A 10,476-nucleotide genomic window follows, 5' to 3' on the forward strand; every position below is an offset into this window, starting at 1 on the left:
CCTCACCATTTGAGGATCTCTCAAACATGTGATTTTCATTTCAACCTTGGATCAACGTGTTGGAACCTATTTGAATAAAAGGTTTCACACGATGCTCTTGTATCCAAGTTATTCATCTTGCACTATTTACAGGTGGTAAACTAGCTTTTCATATTATTCAGTAGGGTAGTACTCCAATCATATATGATCAGTTAGATGCACTCCACGTCCAAGAAGACATGGTTTATATGCTTGGGTAAGTGAATAAGATCTAGAAACTTGAGCAATGGTAAAATAAATGACCTTGAGAGTCAAGCTCTCAATGCTCCCGATCACTATTTGAGTATCCACCTTTATGTTACCTATTCCACAGTAGAAACCAATATAGTCCTCATTGTAATACATCCACTATTTTTTCTCTTCAGTTTAATTACCTCTCCTATATATGAGAGCCTTGTAATGAAGTAGATGTCCTCTACTTTGATATGTCATTGAATCCCATATATCATAAAATAATCTTGATTATATTCTATCAAAGTTTACAACAAGCACCTCTGAGCTGACATGTCACGCTTGAGAAGGAAGAGTATACCGAAATTTTAAATTGCATCCAGTAGAACTTGGTATTATAAAACCAAATTATCTACTTCTTCATGCTCCTGCTCTCTCCAAGTGATTGTCATCCTAAAAAGAAATTGAAATTGAGTGTTAATTCTTTTTTATTTCATTATGAGCATGTGCATGCATGCATTTTCATTTGAAAAATAAGGTATATATGTTACTCTTCTCCTAACAAGTTGTGTATAGGGTTGGCCATACATGACCCATTACAAGAGACTCAGGTTACACAAATCCATTTCTAAAATTCAAAATTCCTAACCCAAATTTGCTTGAAAACTAAATTGAATCCAAAAAAAATGAAGAGAATTGATTGAAAAAGTACCTAAAAATCTCAGAATCCTAATCTGTAGCCTAGAATGTTCGAAATATGTAAGAAAATTTAGGAAAATTTTTTGGCTCCATATGCACTCCAATGGGTAAAAATACAACTGATTGGTAAAATTTTCAAATTTTTACTAGCTATTAAACTTTCTAACCCACTTTTGTATACTTTATTGTCCTTTTTCCTCATTTTATTGAGTAAGCTACTACTTAACCCCAATTTTAGTGTTTTACTCGTTTTTCAGGTCTTACAACTGAAGTTCGTCACTCTATGACATTCTATCAATACTCTTGAACCACAATGAGATCCATTGTGATAGGTATCGTTTTCATAAACTGGCATATAAGGTAGGTATTTTGCATTACACAATGCATTTCAACCTTATTTTACCATAGGATTTACCCCACTATTTTGTGACATTATCCTTTCACTCACCATTTTGTGTGTCGTAACTTAGTGGTAGAGTCTACCTTCATATAGGCATCATAGTTAGTCTCTCACTAGCCATTTGGTGCCAATGTTGCTTTTAATTCTTAGGCTAGGAGTCTTGTTTAGTCTTGTCATGAATTTGCATTCAAGCCCCATACTTCTTCCTTAATCTTACTCTAAGTTATACATTAGAGGATCCCAAATGGTTAAGTCATATTATTGCATTGCATATTGACCACTTGAAACTTTTAAGCTTAATGCTAGCTCTAACTTTCTTTCTTTTATAAGCCATCTACTTATGCATTCCATTTAAAGTAAAATCCTTGTGTTTTATTTCCTTTGCAACTTAACAACCTTATCCCTGGAGGGAACATTCCCGAAGTGTCCATATCATGCATGTTTTCCCTTGAATTAAGCATAGGAATTTTCTAAGAACTAGAACTAGTTTGCTTATTTGTTACACTTGTTCCCTCCATCGTATTAAATAATTCTTTAATTAATTTTAAAGCTTTTTATGATATGAAAAAAGGAAAAAAAAATCAAAGTTAAAAAAAAATGGTATAGGAAGCAATTTTCTTTGTCTATGTATGGTAGTAATGTTAGTCATGTCACCCTTGAACAAAGACCAACTTATGAGTCTTATCATATTAGAATGGTTACCATGGAATTTAGGAAACTAAACCTTGCTTTTGAGTTTCCTTTTGCTCCTACATTTGGTGACCCTTCCATTCATATGGAGAACCTACGGATGCCTCCAATGTCATAGACTTATACATTGAGTCTATGCTTCTAAGTCGCAAAATGTGTCATTCTTATTTTCAAGGGAAGTCAACACTATGACAGCCATTTTGTGGTGTATTTTGACTTATTGTGTCATCCATTCTTGGTTTTCAAGTCACCTTTAATATCAACAATATATTAGTCATGTATGCATTTTAGTTTGGAAGATCCCCATTGACTTACCATTCAGGGGGCTTCTCTTATCAACTTCGAAAAATTACTCTAAGAGTAAACTTAGAGTAGCGCCCATGCCCTATTTCCATCATTGGTAGGTGACCTTGTGCCTAACATTTATTTTCATCATTGCTCTTTGTCTGGTTTGTTTCCCTTATGTTCAATGTCATCTTACATTATCACACATTGGTATTTGGGTAGTACCTTGGTTTCCATTTTAACATATTAGTGGATTCCTTGCCTTTGTTACAAACTCTCATTACTGGTTTTTATTCAAAGGGTATAGTGTGTTATTCCACATAGTATATGAAATATATGTGCATTTTGATGGCATGTTCATTATTTCATCCAATTTATTTTAGATTATTGGCCTTATGGTTACACTCGTGTTGGTTGATTAGGGGTTCCCTAATTCCTTCCTTTCATCAGATATTTTCCCATTAACTCCAACTCGTTATTATGGCAATAATGTATAGAGTTCCTTTTTCATAAATTGGGACATCAATGCCAAATTCACTCACTATTAGTAGTATGAATGCATTAATGTCCCCTACTCAATAGTTTCTTACAATTGTTTGACTTCAACACCTTTATTTAGACATGTTATATTGTACTAGGCACCTTGAGGCCCATTATAATTATTCATATGTAGTCTCACATTTGGTAACAGTATACATCAATGACCGGTAATTAAAAAAAATCTCACATGGTCAACTTTAGTTCATCTATTTCCATTGTGTCAAGATGTACCTTCGGAATTTTTTTTTAAATATCTTAAGTCATATTAGAAACCTTGGTCACTTACAAGTCTCTTCAGTTCATGATAGTGACATCCATCTTTCTATGTCTCTTATTAGTTCAATGGCATGTTATTTGTTGGAACTTGAGTTATTGGAAAATACTACTAATTTATACATGATTTTGGTACTTCTTTAAAGGATCAATTTTTCACTTCATTACATTCCATATTTCCTTCGAGTGGATATGATAAGACATAGCTATGTTGTGTATTGTTGGAAACTATGATCTATTTGACATGGCTCCATTATGTATTTCTTCATGGGCATGATTGTTAGTTCATATATACAAGTACGTGGATCCACAATGTACTTGACTTGGTTTCCATCCTTTTCATTCTCTAAGAATGGGTATGCAAACTTTGGGAGATAAGTTTTATTTCTTGTTTTCTCTCATAGGTATTGTTCAGTCTGTCAGCTATTGAAATCCTCCTCGGTACTTTTGACACTGTCCTCCTTGTTATGCATAATAATTTTCATCCATTAGGAATGTTTCTAACCTCATACATTAAGGGGGATATATTATAGCATATTTTGTCACATACTATCTTGAAATGAAATATTTACCTATTTATTTTTCCTTTCCTCGTGGAAAACTTGATATTTCCTAAAAAGTTATAAAAAAACACTTTAAAATTCCATATGCCCTTCTGATTCCGACATCAATTGTATGTCCTTGACTATCATCAAATCAAGTCCCATATATATGTGATTTTCATAAACATAACTCACATATGCCTACAAAACGCACCAAAAAAATTTAAATGTGTGCATTTCTACAGTTTTTCAGATGGGGTTTATGGGTTAGACCGAGAGCCACTTGCTACAACATGTGCTATAACCACCCCAACCAATTTTTGGTGGTATAAAATGATGCTTTTGTTATGAGAAAAACCATTTATTTCTATAGTATCTAGCTATAGAATATTTCCTTGTGATTAAAGTCTATTTCCCTATTCTTTTAAGTCATTCCCCTCATTAGGAAACCCTAGTTTCCTCGTCTTCCTCATATCTACCTTATACTATGATTGATCCTTCATCAATTTCAGAGTATAATACTATATGAGGAGATCTTTAGTGACCCTGGAAGGAAGTATCTAGAGGATGGTTCCATGCAGTGAATGCAACAAGGGTGAGGTATCTACATTTGTATCATTGTTGCTTCTAAATAAATAAACTCATATTCTTAATCCCATTTCATTTTTATAGGTGGTGTACTTCGATTTTATGCATTGAGATTCGATGGAACTAACAATATGTATACATGTATGCTTTGATTTCTCTTCATATTGTTGTTTTCAATCTGCATTGATCGTAGGTCAGAAGATCGGGAGCAATAAAAAATGAAAAGGCAATAGGATATACTACAACCAAAAAACCTCCAAGTAGGTCATCTATCTAGTAGATTTTTATTTCCATGATTGCATGTATTATTGGGCATGTTTCTTGGGTTTCTTGTATTCACTTTGCTAAGGTTTCCAACCCTAATCTTCGGGGAATATTTCCCTCAACACCTCTCTAGGTTATTATGGTGTAGATCATTAGTATGAGAAAACCCTAGCCATCCTTATATGCTCGCTAAATTTTCCTCTATCCTAATTTCATGAAGCTTTTAAAAGGCTAGATGAAGACTTCATTGTAATGGACCAGGGGATGTAAATAGTGAAGTCTCACTTGGCTAGGTTTTTGGTTGAGGGATCTAATGGAATTTTGTTAGCTAGGTTTTTCCACAAATTTGGGGTTTTCCAAGGGTATACATGTGTTCATGTTTGCATGTTATGTGTTTTCTTATTATTAATTCTCTCAGTGATTTCTGTTTTCTCGATGACAAGATTTCAAAATTTGGTATCATAGAAATTTTGGATTTAAGGAGATGCCTTTGTGGCTAAGGGGTTTTGCTTGGGCCTATGGTAGACCCTGTTATAATGGTAGATAAGTGGAATTGGTTCTTGTGGTGAAAAGAAATCATAAGCAGTTCAAAACTAACAATCAAGAAATTCAATGGGCATATTTTTTAGCAATGGAAGCTCAAAATGGAAGACTTTTTGGTGGATAGAGATCAGTGGATTGTTGTGGATCGAGGTTTTGCATCAATGGGATGTGAATAAAATAATGGATGAAGTTGGATTGAAAGACAAAGAGAACAATATTATTGTCTCTCAAATTCAGTAGTACTGAATGTGTCAGGGGAAACTACATCAAAGGCTTTATGGGACAAATTAGGGGATTTTTATTAGTCCAAATCCATGCCGAGCAAGTTATTCCTGCAAAAAAAGTTGTAGAACCTAAGAGACTAAATTATTGGCCACATGGAGAAATAGCATTGAGTGCCTCCTGAAAATTGGCATGATCCAACAAAAGATGTGGCGACCAAGTGCATGGGTAGTGAAATTCGAACCATCAAACATACAAGTAGAGAAGCAATAATAGTTCATGAAATGCCAACATTAGAGAAAGTTTGTAGTGAAAGAGCTTCTATAGAGGTAGGAATTGAGAACATTTCTCATGGTGTGAGCATTAGGACCAAAGTGCTTGTGTTTGCATTATGGATAATGTGTTGTCCTTGATGGCAACCTACTTGATAAATATTTCGACATTATGGTTATGCAGATGCTACAGGTGATATGGACAAAGGAATATCAGTTTAGAAACTAAGGAATGAAAAAGGTAAAGTTTGGGAAAGTATATACGGGTCCTATGAAGCAAGGTCACATACATACACAAATATGATGAAGAGAAGTCACGTACAGAATGCACACCAGGAAATTTTAAATACCAAGGGTATTTACCATGGTATTGGCCCATAGTAATGAGTTGTCAAAGAATACCAACGACATTAATAAGGTATTGGCTAAGGCTAATGCTATATAAGGATATTGAGATCAAAGTGTTAAGTGTACAAGTGATGATTTTTTTATGAATGATTTGATTTGAAACAGGTGTGCACCAGGGAGCATGGAGATGAATTAGATTTGATAGATCTGAAATAAATAGATATTGGTTAATCTATTTATTATTTGATAGATTTGTGATGATGGTATAATGATGAGTGATTGTAATAGTGTGTATGTTGAAAATTTGGGTTTGACATATGTTGTGGTTGCAGCAAGGTATGATTTATTGATTTCATATTTGTACATTGATTTTCCTCTGAGAGGTCGTGTATAGACGTAGATCTGCATTTGGGTAGTCTTGTATACATTAAGCTCAGAATTTGTACATAGGATTTAAGAATGGGAAGCACGTACATATGTGGATGTGCTTTGTAAAAGTCACGTATACATGATAGGGTTTTGCAGTATGGGATGTTGATGATATTTGATCAATTTTGTTATGTTTGTTGTTGTTTTTCGATGATGTCTCTCTTATAATAATCTGTGTTTGACAGTACTTATTAGGTTGGTTTGGTTATGGAATGGAATGTTGATTAGTGATGATGCTACTGTGTGGTGATCTGTATTTGGTTCAATAATCTGTGATGGATTTAGTAGTTGATTTAGCGATTGGTATAGTGTAACAATGATTCAGACTCAGGTGTCAGTGATTTGAGATTTGTACTCAAGTCTCCTTCAAGGGAAGTGTATACCTATGCGGGTATGATTTAGAACAATAGAATATACATTCTGGCATAAGTTTGATCAAGATTTACAGGGGAAATACTGTGTTTCTGTACAGTATATAATTTGGAATATTGATGAATGTATGTTTGATATGATTTTTTATATCTGTTATGGATTGGTTTGATCTAGTTGCAACAAATGGTAGAGATTCAATGATTTGATGATTGAATTAGTTCAGTGGTTCACTGATTTGATGCAGTGATTGATTTCAAAATTGTTATTTGATATTGGGCTAAAGTGATGGAATTGGTTCGAGTGTGAAAATATGATGAAAAGTGGCTTATAGGTTTGATGTTTTGAGTCAGTTGGATCTAGTATGAAATATTATGAAACATGGTCCATAGAGGTGCTGAGGGTTGGAGCCTTCAATAAGTAAGGGAAAGCTTCCTTGCAATAGTAGCTGGTAAATATTTTCAGGGGGTTGGATCTCCCTTCCAGTGGATGGTGGTAAACGAGATCAGGGGGTTGGAGCTCCATTCCAGATGGTGCTAGAGAATGAGAGAAGATTGTAGCCTTCTACAGTTGGGTGTCTGCATACTGGTATGAGTCTGTGTTAGTACAATATTTTAAGATGTTTTCCTTTATAATAAAAGAAAAAGACAAAGATGATGACAACGTTGATATTCTCCCACATTAGGTTTCCACCTAAAAATCCTGGTGTCCTCATGTGTTGTTGTGTTTCTTATGTGTGTTGGTTTCTTATGCTCTTACTGCTCATGGTTACTATTTAATTAAAGGCTAATACACTGCTTAAATTTGAATTGTTAATGAAATAAATGAAAAATTAGTTATCTAGATATACATGGTTTTATTTTATCATAGTCACATACATACGTTGATTTTCTAAATGACAATAGTGTGCAAAATTAGAATAATAAATTGAAAATTTGGAGTTTTAAAATACTAATTCACCCCCCCCCCCCCCACCCACCCCAACCCCTCAGTATTTTTTCCCAATAATTGGTATCAGAGAAGGTCACTTCAGTTGAAGCTTAACCGTTTGGAGTGGATCAGGGATGATGGGAAAGAAGAAGATAACTCAAAGGAAGGAGTCAAAAAAATGTGTTAGTGATAGTGATATATCAGATGTAGTGACAGTGATAGACGTCAGCAAATATTTTGCTTTGGGAGCTCCCCAATTTCTATTGATCAAGAATGAAGAATACAGTAACAAATCATTATCAGGTATGAGTTTTTGTTCTAATTTTGGTCCATTTCCTTGACTATGTAATAATGATGATAGTGAAGATGACAGTGAATCAACAAAACTTTCTCTCATGGGTAAAAGTGAAAGCAACCATTCTAATGAGATAACATATTAAAAATGATGGCCCTAGAAGCAGAAGAACAAGGAAAGTAAAAAATAATGGACAATAAAGGTACATTTATGCTAAGTGATGATAACTATCATGAATGGAAAGAAAATATGAAGTCTAAGTTAATGAATCTAGGATCTAATGTTTGGAATTTAGTATGTAATGGTTGCACTAAAACTCCTCCATCAATTGAAGAATTACAAAAAAATAATGCAGCATTAAATGAAATCTTTGGGAACATATCTAATTCAACATAGAAAAAATTATGCACTATGAAACTGCAAAATAAGTATGGGACAAATTGCAGGTCATTCATGAAGGAAAAACAAAACAAGATTGTTCATCAAAACCAATAGGTAATCATGCTTTTAAAGAAAACAATGTATTAGAGGATGAGTATGTTAAGTCAGGTAGAGTCACTGATTCAAAAGAAGACAGGTTAGAGGAAGTCTTTAATCTTAGAAGAAAAATTGATTTTTCCTGTAAAAATATTAGCAATCGTAAGGATAAGTTTCAGGCATGTGATAACAAGGATCATATCAAATTTCTAAATGTTGGAGTAGAATCTAAACAATATTGTGAAGGTCTTGAAGCTGAGATCGTCTCTCTAAGATCATATCTTGAAAATTCAAACAAGAGAAATGAAAAGTTACTTCAAGCATTTGAAGAACACGAGAATGGGCTGAAGCAAGAGATTATCAAATTAAAGGAGCAAATGTAAGAAGGAATAATGGTTGAAAAAGGAATGAAAAACAATATCTAGAAAAGGAAGAGAAATACCAAAGGATGGAGGTTGAGGTAAACATTCTAAAAGGTAAATTAGAAGAAAAGAATAACCACTTGAGATTTCAAAATAGTACTAAGATTTTGGATAACATTCTTAGTAGTCAAATGTCTCCTTCCATTAAATCTGGTCTTGAGTTTCATGAAATTATGAAAGGAGAATCTAGTTCACAGGCTTGTGCAAGGATCTTGAAGGATACAAAATTTGAAATTCTTGTTAAAGAGATAAGAAGTCAACCGGATCTATATCTAAGAAAGATGAATTTTCAAAATAAATCATATGCTCCAAATAATAGAAACATTAATCGATTATCTTCTCTAATCAATAATGTTGAATTCTCTATATGTCATAATTATGGACATGTTGCAGCCAATTGCTGAAGCATATTGTTTCAATCTCAAGCAAGTAGTCATCTCACAAGAATATCATCAACTCCCAAATACTCATGTTTCTTTAAGGGATATTGTTTTACTTGCAGCATATCTAGTCACAAAGCTATTGATTGCAATACAAGGAATATGAAGCATAAATATTATGATTCCTCTACTCCCTTTTTTGGTCATATAAGATGTTATGCTTGTAACAAGTTTGGGCATGTAGCAAAATAATGCAGGAACAAATCAATGGATCGCCACAGGCAACATGACAAGAAATTAGATAATAATATTGATGTCAAAATACTTGAGAAAGATGGATCCACCAACATTCTCATAATAAGTAAAAAGAAAAAGAAAATATAAGGTGTGTTCTTTCTCTCTACTCGTTTGAAGATGAAGATGAATGGTACATAGATAGTGGATGCTCTCATCACATGACTGGAGATAAGAAAAATTTTGAGTCTCTCAGGAAAAACAAAGATGGTAAGGTTATTCTTGGAAATAGTGCTCTGGAAAAAATTTTGGGAAAAGGTAGAGCCAAAATTAATAAGTATAGAAGAGCAGCTGATCCATTATTAGTTCAAGGGCTTAAGAAAAATATTCTAAGTGTAGGTCAAATGGTGGATAAAGGAAATATAATTGTGTTTACATCAACCAAATGCAAGGTTATAGATGAAGAAACTGGAAAGGTCATAGTAAGAGGGTCTAGAAATCGAGATAAATTATATGTGTTTGTAGAGAATATTCAAGCAGAAATGAGAAGGATAGTTCCTCTTCTTCAGATTCAGAATAAAAGAATATGGTCTCTACTACAGTACTTTGTTCTTAAAATAATAATTCTCACATTGACTGCAGAAGTGATGTGATGTACATGATCTCATGAAGAGAAGATGATGATTATCAGGTCCTAATGATCAGTGATGTATGATCTCAGGGGGAGCTACACATATGTATATTTTAATGGTGATTTGGTTATTGATATTTCATCTGATGTAGTAACAGTGAACGGGAGCATACAATACATGCTCAGGGGAAGTTATGGTTATGAAAGTTCAACATCTTACTTTCTATACGTGGACCTTATAAATGGCAGTCACGTATATACACAATTTTTTATCTAGAGAGTCGCATATGTTTCTTTGAGATGAGGAAATATTGGGACAAACTCAGGGAGAGTTTCTGACATGTTTCAATTAGCTATTATTTGGCTTTCTAGTTTTGAAATTGATTAGTTATAATATGTTGATGCTCAGATGCTACTTAGAAATGATATTGGT

The sequence above is a fragment of the Pinus tabuliformis genome, chromosome 8 (genome assembly GCF_031772625.1).
Source record: "Pinus tabuliformis cultivar Carrire ecotype Pingquan chromosome 8, CPIR1, whole genome shotgun sequence".
In the NCBI taxonomy this organism is placed as follows: Eukaryota; Viridiplantae; Streptophyta; class Pinopsida; order Pinales; family Pinaceae; genus Pinus; species Pinus tabuliformis.